Raw genomic sequence first — 14,513 nt, 5'->3', positions numbered from 1 at the left:
AAGTAGTAAATATTTCAGAAAGCAGAGAAAAACATCTGTCTCCTGTTGCAATCATTTTCCAGCCCTTCCCACTTTGATGAAATGGAAATCCAGGCTGGAATGTGAAGGCATTGTGGGTAATGCTTTCCAGGAGGAACACATCAGCCACCTCTGGAAACACCAGTTGGTGTCAGTGATTCCAGTAAGGGTCTTTTAACAAACTGTAGCTGGACTTTCTTCTGTACAACTCTTTTACAGTGCTAAATTTGGCACAAGAACTGATCTCCTCGGTCACGCTCTATGGCATGTCTGTGCCCTTTGCATCCATAATATTATTTTGGTTTGTTATTATGTTCTTGAAATAATAGACTGTGGCTTATAAAATTCTGGAAGTTGTATATTTTGCTGTCTATTTCTCATTGTTTCTGAAAGAAGGGGCAACTCTTTGTGGAAGCAGGTAGGTATCCCATTACTTTCCTCATAAAAACATTGTTTTGATTAATAGGCTGAAAATTTTAATAGAAGGATTTTCTGTCTAACATGCTTCCAAATCCTTCAGAACATCTTCTAGAAGCTGCTCCTCAGGATAATTTCATCATTAAAAAAAAAAAAAGAAAAAGAAAAGAAAGAAAAAAAATCAGATACAGATGTCTTTTCACCTTCTATCCACCTGTTAAATAAATTTGTCATTTCTACAGCCAATTCAGGAAAGGAGTTATCAGATCCTTTCCTTGGAGACCTAAGTGTAACCCTGCAGGTCTCTGGGGTCAAGCCCACRCCTTCTCAGGAAGGCTCCCTGCACAATTTGTTAGTCAGGGCAGTCATTATCAACCAGCCTGGCACAGGCCTCCAGGGCTTTCCCATGGCGCAGGGGCTGAACTGTGCTGCCCATGCCTCCTCTCACCAATTATAAGTTCTGTACAGTTTTTTAAAAGACTGCAAAAACATATCAACATCATTCCCTTCTTTGTAATGAGGAAGCAATTTTATCTTATTATAACTGACTAAATATGCATGGGCTGACCCAGTAGGACCCTCATTCACCCTTATTCTTTCCCTCTGGAAATCATATTCCATTTTCATCGTTTCCATTTCAAATTTTTCTTCCTCCCCATCCTTTCTCTGCACACTCTCTTGATCCCATTCTTGTTCCATCTTTATCTTTCCCATGCTGAATTGTCACTCTTCACGCTCCTGCTCTCATTACAACTTCCTTTATGTTTGATGCTCKCTCACTCACGTTTGCAATCCCCTCCTTTTTACCTTGTGCCTTTTGAACATCTGCAGTGGTTCAGCACTTGTGAAGCATATTTTCTGCTCAGACWCCTGTGCATGGTTTCCATTAGTTGATAGGTGTCCTCAATGTTGTTTCCTGCCTCCTCCCTGATGCTTCAAGATGTTAAAGACCAAGTCAGGAAGCAGAGGGAGATGGGTGCAGCCCCTGTGTGACTGTGCCCTCCCAGAAGAGCCCTTGTACCCAGCTCAGCACCCACTCAGCTCTTCCACCACGCTGAACTCCATTTCTCAGGTATCTGCTCTGGGCACCCCAAATGTAATTCCCTGTCATGAGTTCCTCTGAGAACTCCCAGTGTGGACCCAAATCATTTCCAAGGGTTTGTGCATAGTCCTGGCTGTGGCTGGAGACCACAAGCTGAACTGCAAGGAAATTTCTAGCTTTRTGAAAATCACCTTTCAGCCTCCTTAGCAGCATCTGTTGGGATTGTTTAGCAGAGCGTGCAAAAGCTCCTTCCTCGGTGACAAAATGCTGCACATTCCTCATGTCTATCATGCCCCAGGCCTTGGCAGGAGGGTGAGGCAGGTGATGCAGAATAAGACAAGGAGACTGTTAAATGCCTCAGAAAATCTGTGCCTTGAAAAGTGCCCTGGGCCTTATTGTGAAAGATAAGAGAAAGCCGTGGGCACATCAAGAATCAAGGCTGGGAATCCCGGTGACCACTGGAGAGAACCGCCAGCTGGCCTCTGGCTGGGCTCCCAGCTGGCCTCTGGCTGGGCTCCGATAAACATTTACAGAGGTGAGAATAGCTTCCAGAGCTTCATCTGAGATTAACTGACTGTTAACTCAAGTTAACCTGACCCAGATAGCGTCAAAGGGGAAGGGATAGACAGCTCCCAAAGCTGACAAAGGCTCTTAGGCCACCAGGCATTCCCAGCTGCACTCAGGATGTGGTGAAAGCTCAGCACCCACAGGTGATAAGGGGGAAAAAGGAATTTACAGATGCGAGGCATGAGCAGACAGGTTTTACAGCCTTAAACCGAGGCACTCCTCCTGTCCTAGGGTGGCTGATTGCATTGGAACTGTTCCTACCAGTCTCTGGGTTACTTTCTTATGGACAGGAGGTGCTTTGTTTTGGTTGACCAAACTGTCTTTTCCTGTATTTTACACCCAGTGTTTCCAAGGGGACACAGGTGTTGCTCTCCTCTTGACGTTTGAAATATATTCCTCTCCTTTTGATGTTTAAAAAACATGTCAAGTAGTCATATTTTTACAGGCAAGTAAGATCTCTTATGATCTCTGACAAGGTGAGTAGCCCAGCAGACCTTGGCCATAGGTGTGGGAAACAGGAAAATGAGTGTCAAAGCATCCAGATATCTTCGTGACATTAGCTAAGAGTGGAATGAGTGCTCCCAACTGGCGCTGGAGATGCTCTGTGCAGGGAGAACAGCACCACAATTTCTGGGGTTCCTCATGCACACCCCCCGTCTCCAGCCTTCCAACAGACATTGGACTGTGTGTGCATGTTGATTGGAGGAGCTCAGGCTGAGAAAAGATCAGCCTGGATATTTCCCTTTATTGATCTGTGCTCATGTTCACACGTGCAGGGAAATTCTTTCTGTGCAAGCAAGCTGAACTAATAGAGCCAGCAGAGTGAGCAGCTCTTAACAGCTTCTTATTATCATCTGTCTCTTCTTCAGATGCATTCTGGTGTGCCACACATTTAGCTCTGTCTGCTGGAGAAGTAAAAAAGGTCAAATGAAGGTGAGAACACTTCATTCATAATTTTTATGAGTTATTCAGACCCACTGTATCATTACCCCTTGGAAACATATGTTTTGTGATAGCAGTTTAGAAAATACTCAGCACATCTCGACAATCTCTCCTGAGCAATACAGATCAGTTGTCACAGTTTGTCATGTGCCATCAGGTTGTGTGGTGCAGTGAATTTGCTGGGGTGTGATAAACTACAGCCATTTGAGATCTCATCCTGATAATTCCTTCATCTCTAAATGTAACGCTGCAGGATATGTCTTCCGAGGAGTCACAAGTGGTTTAGTGTATCCCCATTTCAGCTGCAATGTAGAAGTTTTCTGGGGGAATACATGGTCACCTCCCTCCTACTCACAGAAGTGTTTCTGATATGAGTGTGTTAAACATAACTTTTGATTAAAGGCTTACCTCAGTAGGTRTAGGATTTACCTGGCCCTTGACTTGGGCTGATCAAGGTGATTATTCTCAAAGCCATCTTTTGCCCAGGGTAGCTGCACCCACCACATTCAGGTGTTTGAATTTGGTAATCCCAGTATTTTTGGGAATCACAGGGACTGTGATACCGTAAAAGAGACATCTGTATCTTCCTCTTTACTGCTTTGTTGGGAGCCTGTGAGGAGAGCTAAGACCTCACCTGCAGAAGCATAAATGAGAGCCTGTGTTTCCCAGCAGGATTTTACCAGGTTATTTACAGGAGAGTGGGAGTACCAGGTTATTTACAGGAGAGTGGGAGTTTCCTTCTGTGTTTACCACCCATCCACAGAGCTGGGTGGCCCTCAGCAGCCATTTGTCCTGATTTGGGAGTATTTCTGCTTCACCTGTAGCCTTTCCCTAGGAGGAGAAGGGAAAGGGACATTCTTTAGGGAACACAGCCATACCTGCCCCACTGAAGTGCTTAGAGCCACTGGCATCCCCATAAGATTGAGGACAGGGGTCAGTCCAGCTGCTAAATTGAACTATGCATTCATTTCAGACCTCAGTCAGGGTAATTTTGTTAATTATAACCYGTGTAAGTAATCTCAAGGCTAGAAGACAGGAGAAAACCAGTCTGGTTCAGGATGCATTCACCTTTAGAAAGAGGTTGCCACCCATGTTTGCACCATGTGATGCTGCAATGAGAGCAATGAGGATGATGATTTTACCAAACAATCCTTTCTGTTCACAGTTCTTCTACCCAAAAACCAATACTACCCAAAAGCCCATAACTAGGTTAAAATTTATTAACTTCACAGAGATGTTCACAGAAGTGTTTTGCAGCGGTCAGACAGGGACCTTAACTAACATTCTTTGTATTCCAGGAGATAATTAGGGGGGATGTCTGATTCAGGCAGAGCTCAGAGGAGTTGTGCTCTGTGATAGTTGTCTGTTTGGATCAGAGCTGAGCCCCTAAAAGAGAAATCTCTTTAAAATTAAGTGCTAGGTTATCAACATCTCAGCTGCAGGAAAGCTAGACTGGATGGGAAAGTTCAGTGGGAAGCTTCTGGATGGAAAGTTAGACATTCATAGCCACTGTTCCCACGGGTATATTGCCACTAGGTTTGTTGGGAGCAAAACAAGCCTTCGTAATTCCAGGTGCTTCATGTAAGGATCACATATTGTAAGGCTGGTTTTGAAAACAAATCTACATATGGCACTGATACCTCGTGAGTGGTGCCTGAGAGGTCACAGAGAGCCCCTGAACCTCCCCCCGTATGGGAGAGCTGAAGGGACCATTTGTTATGGGTTTGTCCCCACTGGTGGGCACTGGAGAGCTGTGGCTACAGGGGAAGATTTTCAGACTTCAAAGAAAAATCCAGCTATGTTCCAGCACTAACCATGGCTTAGAAAAAATAGAAATGGTGAGAGTTTACAACCTCATTTGCAAACATCTGTTTGGCAAGAAGAGTTCTGTTATGGTTGTGTGAGCTGACAAAGGCTTTAAGGACAGGGCTGTGCAGCTTCCTCATGCTGAGTTCCACATTGAGCACTTCAGTCTCCTGCTCCCCTTGTGGGCTCAACAGGCAGGAGAGTAATAAGGCCACATTTTTTTTGAATGGCCCAATGGCTTTTCTTACATTTCTTGCTAATTGCACCCTCTCAAATGCTGCAAAACTTCAAGACTAGAGGCTCTTTGTTGCTCCGTAATGCTGGCCTTAAATGTAATTCTTTTCATATCTCTGTGCTGTGCTGTGCCAACTCTGTGGGGCCCCACACATGCAAAGGTGCTTTGCTTTATGATCAACAGATTTCTGAACCTCAGCTGCCTCTTGGTTTCCCAGGCTCCTGCTGAATGTTATGAGGTTTGCAAAACACTGAGCCAACTTGTAAGGTGCYATTATGGGTCCTGGAGTGAGAAGAAAACCTTTCTAAGCCATCCATTGAAATGCTTAACTGCATCTGCTTTTCTACCACCACCTCATCAGTGGCAATTTGGAAACGGTAACCACAAAACAACTAGTAGGCCAAGTGTGTAACCAGCATATCCAAATGATCTCAAACCTCARCTTTCTATAGCTTCTAATAGCCTAATAAATGGATTTTTGGTACTGAGCTAAGTACRGTCATATATAATTGTTGTTATTCTCACATTAAGCTGCAGGGAAGTGGCAAACCCAATTAGATTAAATCCTACCACGTCTCCTTGGGATTTGTGGTAGACATTTAAGCAGAGAGACATGTCACTTCCACAGACCAATTTGCTTGTACCTGTCTGCTTAGATTTATTGTGATTTGTCCTTGGTTTTGTGTATGTTTATTTGCAGAAGCCAGCTCCAGATGCAAAACACATCAGTGGAGCTTTGCAACATTATTTTTAATTAGCTGGGTTCAGTTTCTASTAACATGCTTGAATTGCTTCTGGGCTACTAATGGAGTGTGGAAAATAAATATTGTTGCTTTTGGATATTTTTTTCTGGTTATAGAAAATGTCCCATGCTATGGCAGGGAGGCTTTATTTGCCATGAGCCTCACAACACAGAGCAGCCTGTCCAGACAGAAAGTTACACCTGAGTTTCCTCAGTTTTGTTCCCCCATCTAAAACCCTAATAGAGTTTATAATTATAGTGGGAAATATCACAGAACCTACAGGGAAAAGTTGCATTTTTGTTTCTTTCTGCATTTGAACTGAATTTGACAAAGTTTACTTCAGCTGGCAGAAGCAGAGTGCAAAGCAGATAATGAAATGTGAGTCCTAATTCCAAGGAAGTGGATTTGCTTCTCTTTTGCCAGGTGCAGTTTCTGAATTCTCCTGTACATTTGTATGAAGAAACTGCAAACYCTTTTCTTCCCCTTTGTATTCTGTGCTTGTGTGAGTGACTGCATGAGGAGAAGCACATGAAGAGCTGGGGATGGGATATGCAGACAATTGCTGTTTTCTTCACAGGAAAAAATCGCTCAAAAATTACCAGGCTAAGACATTTCATACAGGACACATTTCTTCTTTCAAAGGGAGAACGCAACACAGATTGACACCCAGGAACAGAGTTCAAAGTTCCTACAAAGCAAGGGCTGGCAAATCCTACAGTTAAATTCCAAGTGAGTGAGCCCAAAGCCCTGCAGTACTAAAATCACTGGGCTTGGGATAATTCTTGTTGCAAACAGCCTTTYCTAACAGAGAAGTGAACGTCTTCCTCTGCCCACTCTTCATTCTGCCCAGGAGGCAGCAGTGCCASCAGTGCCTGTCCATCCGTGAGGTTTTTACAGCCAGGCTTTCACCCTGGGCAGGGATTCTACTGAACTCAGGGGGTCACTGGCATTACACTGGGGAAGATGGAGAAAATCTCAATTTCCCAGCCCACAGCAGATTCACTGGGCAGGCTGAGCTTCCCTGGCAGTTCCCTGCAGTGATGGGTAACACCCAAAAACCAGGAGTGGTGTGAAAGAGCAGGATTTGCTTGGGATTTCAGCTCGCTGGGGCTGAAAAGTGAGAGGAGCTGCCGAGCAGGGTGAGCTCTGTGACAGGACACAGGAATGGCAATAGGGATGCCATCTGCTGCTCACAGGGTGAATAGCTGGCAAGGAGGCTCCAGGACGATTTCATCCAGGGTTTTTATCGGGTTTGTGTGGCTTTTGCATGTATGTTATAGATATCACACCCGTGTGGGGTGCATTTGGGGCAGTGAAGCTCACAAAAGCATCTTAGGCACAACGTGGGTAAAGGCAGAAAAGAAGTTGTGGGGTGAAATGGAAATTCCATGTCTGAGGTATGTTTGCTCATCCCAAATGTACTGAAAATGTTCCAGGCCAAGGAAAAGGATCATTTGGAGGGCTTCCTCTGAGGGGTGAGAGACAGTCTGGCTCCRTCATCTGCTCATTTCTGAAGGGTTCAAAATTAAGCCCAGCCATAAGAAGTCAGTTCTGGTTTTACTGCAGATGAATGTGGGCAGTTTTGTCTTAGGGGAGGAATAGCCAGAGGCAGTAACCTGACTAAGACCTGTAAGACATTTTCTATGTGTTTTGCTTTCCTAGCTGTCATCTCTGGTCATAATTTGTAAACGTACACTGGAATTTTTCTGTATCTTTTATCCTTCTCCTTTCCTATATCTTGAGTTCAAGAAGCATTTGGACAACCCCCTCAGGCAAARGTTGGGATTCTTGGGTGTGTCCTGGGCAGGGCTGGGAGATGGACTTTGCCRATCCTKATGGGTGCCTCCCAACTYAGGATGTTCTCTGATTCCACATTTMCAGTATTTCCATTCCATGGCCCTATGCAGCAGTGCAGTCTCTGTGGCACATATCCATCTGCTCCATGTTCATGTATTTCTCCAAACCTCCAGCCTAAAGGACATGCTGTGAGCACAAGGGACAAGGACAGGAGCCGTGGCAGCCCCAGCCCTGCACGAGGTTACAGTGACAGTGACCTGTGAGGTTTGACAGACTACCTGCCTCCTCTTTTTGTCTAGTCATGTCAGGGGTTATTTAGACACCAATAACAGCAAAACTAGAAACACAATTGCATCATTATTTGTATCTGTCTGCCAAACTACTGGGACCAATACGAAGGTTTAGAAAACAAGTYAGAAGGTATTTATTCAATGGTCTCTTCTATTGATTGTTATCAAACAACCACTCACAATTTGCACAGTGAGAATTTTATGACTGCAGTGATCTGAAGTACATTTCTGCTCACAAACCAAGCTGTTTGTTTAATTAAGTACTTCTGGCTCTTCGGGTTTAATAATTCTAATTAAATTGTTATGGTTATGACTTGCGTTTGGATTRTGCCCACAGTCTCAATTAAGACTATGAGAAGACCTCGTAAGCACATGGAAGGACTCATTGCCCTCCTCAAAATGATTAAAAATTTGGGATGGGGAGGAATCCATGGGGTCATCAGTGGATTTTCAGGGACTGTGCTGATGGGGCAGCTTCCCCAGGGACTGAGAGAGATGTCACCACCCCTTCTGCCTTACACAGAGCAGAGGCAGACAGAACTTGTGGGAAACGGGGAGGGAATGTGCAAAAGGGAAAACCAGGGAAGACAAACGTTATTTGGGGGGGGGGAAAAAATCTTCTCTGCACTTGCAGTATTAGGCAGGTGATTACACAATCACAGCTGAAGTTGTAGAAACTGTGGCTGAAAAATAGGCATGTTTGGATAATGCAAATAGCAGTTGGATTTCATGGAGTGCTGAGTGTATCTTTAKTTTTATAGCCATCAGTGGGTAAAATGCACTTGACATTTCCAGTCGTACCACTTCAGTGTCACAACTAGAAATCCATTCTTTTTCTTACTCTGATAGAGGGGTGTAAGATCYTATTGTCCTCCTTGTGACTCCACGCAGAAGATGGGAATGTGTGCTAATGGTGGCCTGGGGTGCTGTGACTTGTCCATAAGAAAGCAGCAGCACTGAACATCAAAAACTGTCTGTGGTTGTTAGAAATGTGAGTAGAAATGTGAATGGATCCTGACTCCTCCTCCAGTCAAATTTGCTGAGTGACTGGGGCACAGAAAGCCTCCAGGACTGGAGAGATTGTCCCATCTTTGCCTTTTCTGTGATCTCCATCATTTCCACTGGACTCAGAGGCCATAAAAGGCATCTCTTGCTCTTTGAATGCAGCCCTGGCAGACCAGTAAATAAAGAGTTTCTCCTCTGCCCCCTGCTCTGATCCTGCTGCCTCACAAGCAGGAGTTCACCTCTGCAAAGCTGCACCACAAACTGTCATTGCAGATAATCCTTTTACTGACTCTGAGGGAATAATCACAATTTACTGTGTCCCTGTGGGGGTGATGGTGGTGGCAGCAGCACAAGAGTGTTCAGAATGTTGTACTTCAAACACAAACTCCTTTCCTGTTTAGAAGGAAAAGGAGTCTGTGTTTGGCACTGGGGTGGTCACTCCTACTGCGAAAGCAGCCCTTATAAAAATTACTTTGCATTCCTGCATTTGTTAGCTGGTGGATCTTTTTCCTGGTATTTTTTTGTACCAAGTTATTCCACATCTTTGCCTATTTGACACTGAAATTCCCTCCCAGGTTGTATCTCCAGAGGCTTGTTGAGTTTGCAGCTCTGCATTCATTCAGGCACAGCAGCTTTTGGTGTTTTGGAAACTTTTTGACCATGTCAAAATACAAAACAAAATACTGTTTTGAGCACTCTGCACCAATCCCTTACCCTGTTTGAAGCTGACAACCTGTTCAAAAGGAATAATTTCCCTTGCTGGATGAAAGATGGGACCTTTTCAAACTTTATTTTATGCCTGTGAGTAAATTCAGCAATACTTTTGTGATAAGAGTGTAAACTACAAGTGATAAAGCTGATAAAAGCCAGGACAGCCCMGAGAGGAAAAATCAGGTGTAGGGGTAGAGGTTTGAAGATGCATCTGCAAACAGAGCCAGGCAAAGTTTGACCCTGGAATTTTTGCATGTGGAACTTATCTTTTTATGCTGTAACTGCAGAGGTGGAGCTGGAGATGCTGGAAGGGGGGAAGCTGATGGTCCTGACAGATGACCCCCACAGCTCTGACTGATGAGGTTCTTCTTTAAAGGGAGAACAGATTTTTCCAAGTGCTTTCCTGAGATAAGGTTTTAATGACAGTGCTGGGAACTGTCTGGTACGAGGACCACACATACCTTCCTTAGAAACTGCTGCTTGCCAGGTTTTTAGGGCTGGTTATGGGTCTTTGCTTAAGATCGTGGGGGAGGTGATGTACAGAACAGRTGTCAGGATATACATTGTGTCGTTTAGAAATGCTCCCTTGCCAGTTGCTTGTTATTGATACCACTAAGAAATTTTACCATCCTCAGAGAAAGAGCTGATTATTTTACARAACTTCATTTTATTAATTTATTGCAATCATGAGTTATTACTCAGGATTCCTACAAAGCAAATGCAGGAATATTCGTTCCGAATTTGTTTTGTATAGGAATGTGAATTCTTTGTTTGAATAAAACCAGTTACAAAACTGGCACCAAMACATACCTGGCTGTTTCACCAACACGTGCATGTCTTTTCACCTCTCTACTGTGCTAAATTTTTGACATTATTTTTTTTGTAAAGACCTCTAATCTCSTGAACTTGGCGTGGGCAGCAAGCAGGCCTCTCTCCCTGCCAGCACACCTGTGCACTTTGTCTTGTTTAATCTCCCCAGTATCCCATCTTTCCCCATCACTCTCTTGCCATGTTTTCTCCTTAGCTCCTTTAATATTTTCTTTGGCAAAGCTTCCTCATCCTCCCCTGGTTTTCTTGGGAAGTTTACATAAATTGTTTTCTCCACTTGTTTCCCTCCTCAGCTTTTTCTGTCTATGATCCTATGATCTTTTCCAAAGTCTGTGATATTTCATGGATGTCTATGGGAAAAAATTTCTCTGATTGTTATTAGCTTTGGACTAAGATTTGTTTCATGTGAGGTCATTTTTCAGATCATGCACTTTCTCCCCTAAAACGTTGACTGTTCTTAGTATTATGGCAAGCAGAGACCACTAGAGGACTCTGTATTCCATCTTTTTAACAATCAGGTTTTGCAGTTCTGTATTTTTAGGCAATTTTTTTTTCCAGAGTGTACAAATATACTCGTTTACAAAATCTACTCAGTTACAGAGTAACCAGGGAGCACTGGCCACCCATCAATCAGAAGCGCATGCAAATGATGAGGAAGTCCCTGCAGAAAATGGAGTTTGTGCTCTGCTGCCTTTACAACAAAAAACATGTCTGGGCAATTCTGTCCATCTCTTTGTGAGAATATTTGAGGCAATATTAGGATTCTGTCTTCAGTTCTGGCCTACACAACTCCTTTGGTTCTGGACTTTTAAGACACCTAAATAATGTAAACAAAAAGGTTTCAGAAGCTTCTCCAGGGTTTAATGATTTTTAAAAGCTTTGCCCCARCTTTTCCCACCGGACTCTTACAGAGAACTTTCCCATCCTGAAAGGTGCTCTGGATTTGGGTTCTTTCCAGAGACTTTCAACATAAGGGGATCCTTACTGCAATTTTGAAGGAAAGGAACAAAAATAAAGCAGATTGTCTCTCTCTGATGTTTTCAGGCAGACAATAGAAATTAGTGTGATTCAGAGACATTATTTGTGGGGTTTTTTTCCAATACGTTTTTTCCAAGGATAAGAAGGGTTTTGCTGTCGATCCCCATGGCTGTTTACCCAGCAGCTGGTTCAGCCACTGCCCACCCAGCACTGAAAAATGTCTAATTGCAGTCAAGTGAAAACTGCCAGGGGACATYTGGCCTCTCTTGGCTTTTCAGTTGCAGCACAGCCCAGCAGAGGCAGCTGAAGTGACTCAGGCATTCGTGTAGGATTTGCAGCTCATCAGTGCAAAGGGATGGAGGAAGCTCCATGGAAAAGAACCAAATTGCCCYCTGGGTTTGCGGGTCTAACAGGGAGTGCTCCGAGTTTGCTCAAGTGAGCATAAGCAGAAAGCCCTCACAAAACCTCCTGCTAATGGCTRGGGTTATTTTAGAATCAAGTGACACATTGGAATGCTCCCCTCTCATTAACTTGATCTTTTTTTAAAAAAAAAACAAAAAAGCAGATAATTGGCATTTTAAGAACATTTCAGTATTTTCTACTTCACTCAAGTTTGCAGACAAGAAAAGAGGCCAGGGTGGCAACAGCCCCTCTTGGGAGGGACAGAGGCAGAGGAGAAAGGATTCTTGAGTGGCTGGYATTGTATGTGATGCTCTGCTGCTTGGCTACTCGTTTGTTTGGGTTCTGCTTAGTCTTTACCTGCAATTTTGGAAGGCAATTTGGAATCATTTTAGTAGGAATGATTTGATAGCTATTGATGCAATGTTTTAATGCTTTTCAGAAAATCCATCTGTCCTGCTGTCCTGTGAAAAAAAAAAAGAAGGAAATACCATGAACTGGTGAACCATTTGTCTTAGATTTTTATGATCAGTAATTTTTACAAGATTTTCATGGACTTTCTGGAAATCTGTGATTAGTGGTGTTTTTTTTTTTTACAGAAGAATGGCACAAGAAACATAAACAACCCACTCCCTGAGAATCAATTTTGAGTATTGAAAACAACGCTTTCTTTAAACACAGGTGTTACAGCCCAGACCACATCGTTTTCTATCGACATTTCTTGATGACAACTTCTGTTTATCCAATTTCTTCCCTCTCAGAATGCATTTGTACATTTTTCTGTATACAACACATCCACTGCCTTTGAAGTCTGTAATGAAAATAGAAAATAATATTTTCTTTTGTTCCATTTCTTATCCCTGCCCTATTTAGCACAGTGCACAGAATACACAAAGCGGAAATATCTAAATACCACTTGTATCTTGAGTTAGGATATATTTAGAAAGTTTAAATGATTTAACTGCAAAATGGCCTGAATGGTGTGAATTATATACCAAAACTGTCAATGTTCCTGACGCAGTTCATGGTAAGAATTTTAGCAGCTGCARTAGTGAGCATCAAACCTCCCCATATCTCCAAATATTTGTATCTTTGTTTGATTTCTCCCTCTTTATAGAGTTGGGCCATTTCCTGCTGTTCTGTTCTGCTGTGATGGAAACCCTTCCGCTGTGATCCAGAGGGTGGGAACTTCTTCCAATAAAGAATTTACAGCACCTGGTATTCCCAGAAGCTTCCAAGGAAAAAAAAATTAATTAATTAATTTCAGTGATTTCATGCTGAGCTTTAAAAATGAAAATACCTTGACATGGGCAGTGCAACTGTGTCAAAACAGCATCATTTTACAAAGAYCTGCTCATCCAAAACCCCTAACATCCTTCTCTACAAAGTATGGAACTTAAATGGGAACAGTGTCTGTCTTAATCATTCCAGCTAAAAAATTCTTTTTTCTCCATTCTGCATGTGAATCTCAGGAGTGGAATCCGGCATGAACTGTCTGTAAAAAAGCATTTGTGGCTCACACTTGGTGCATATCTCTGCTGATGCTGGCAAGGCCAGGGCACACCAAGGCAGATTTCAGTCCTAGAGGATGTGCACATATGTCAGAATGTTTCCATATGTATACATTATGATGTATAGTGAGAAGCAAAGGCCATCAAATCAGGAAAACAATCGTCCATTTGCTCAGATGTTGGAACATTTTAAACCAGCTGAGAGCAGGAATCCTGGCCCTAGTTCTTTGAAATCATTGTAGGCACCTCAATCCTGTGCAAGAAAAGAAGGGCAGTGAGTGCTGTTAAAYCTGGGGATTCCTGAGCTGCCCTTGCTGCATAATCCTGTGCGAGGGGAAATGWGCTCATGTGGCTGACAAAGCCCCAGTTCCTGCCCTTTGCACCTCCCCAGCCCGCTGCTTGTGCCTCCCCAGAGGAGTTCAGCTCTGTGATGCTGACTTCAAAAGAACATATTTAAGTGCATTCCTGAATCAGAGTCAATATTTGTGAGAAGATCAGTGTAATAAGGATTTATGGAAGATGTGAAAACTACTCAGTGATCCGTGATCCGTGGCTGCCTGTCTTTGATATCATAGTTGGCAGAAGAAATAACAATTCTGGTTTGTAGCCACTTTCATGATTTTCAGATTTATTTTTGTTTCAGACTAAAATAAAACCAAGGCTATTCTTTTTTTTTTAAATAGTGACATGAAACAATCTGGGTTTCTTCAGATCAAAAATACCAGGTTTGCTTAACCTAGAAGTGAGTTAGGCTTGCACATATGAAAATCTTAATATTTTACAAGGAGCTGTGTCAGCACATGGACACCCTGACTGCTCCAGGAGCCATGGATGGGGCATCCCTGGACTGCAAATGCTGGAACCCATCTGAGCCACAGTACTTGCCCAGATGGAGCAGTTGATTTTACTGGGATTGTATTTTTGACTGGAGCAAAGTTGCCCAGCCTGTGCTGGTTCCTAATGATAAAGTGTGGAATACAGGGAATTATTTCTGAGACAATTTAATAAAAAAGATGGGGGAAATGAGCCACAGAGCTGCTGTTGGATTGTATTGGGAGACTCTCAGGTGCTAAAATCACCTTCCATCCATTACAGGTTGAGCTAGGAGCTCACCGTTTGTCCTAAATGAAGCAGGGCCTGGAAGCAGCTGCCTTGTGAAATCTACTGCAGCACTGGTTGCAGAGAAAACTGCATTATGATGTGATCCTCATCTTGTAGTGTTTT

This window comes from Malurus melanocephalus, unplaced genomic scaffold (assembly GCF_030028575.1).
Source record: "Malurus melanocephalus ecotype Western Australia unplaced genomic scaffold, MMel_1.1 scaffold_13, whole genome shotgun sequence".
Taxonomy (NCBI): domain Eukaryota; kingdom Metazoa; phylum Chordata; class Aves; order Passeriformes; family Maluridae; genus Malurus; species Malurus melanocephalus.
The sequence above is the reverse complement of the archived record's forward strand: the minus strand, read 5'-3'. Positions refer to the sequence as shown.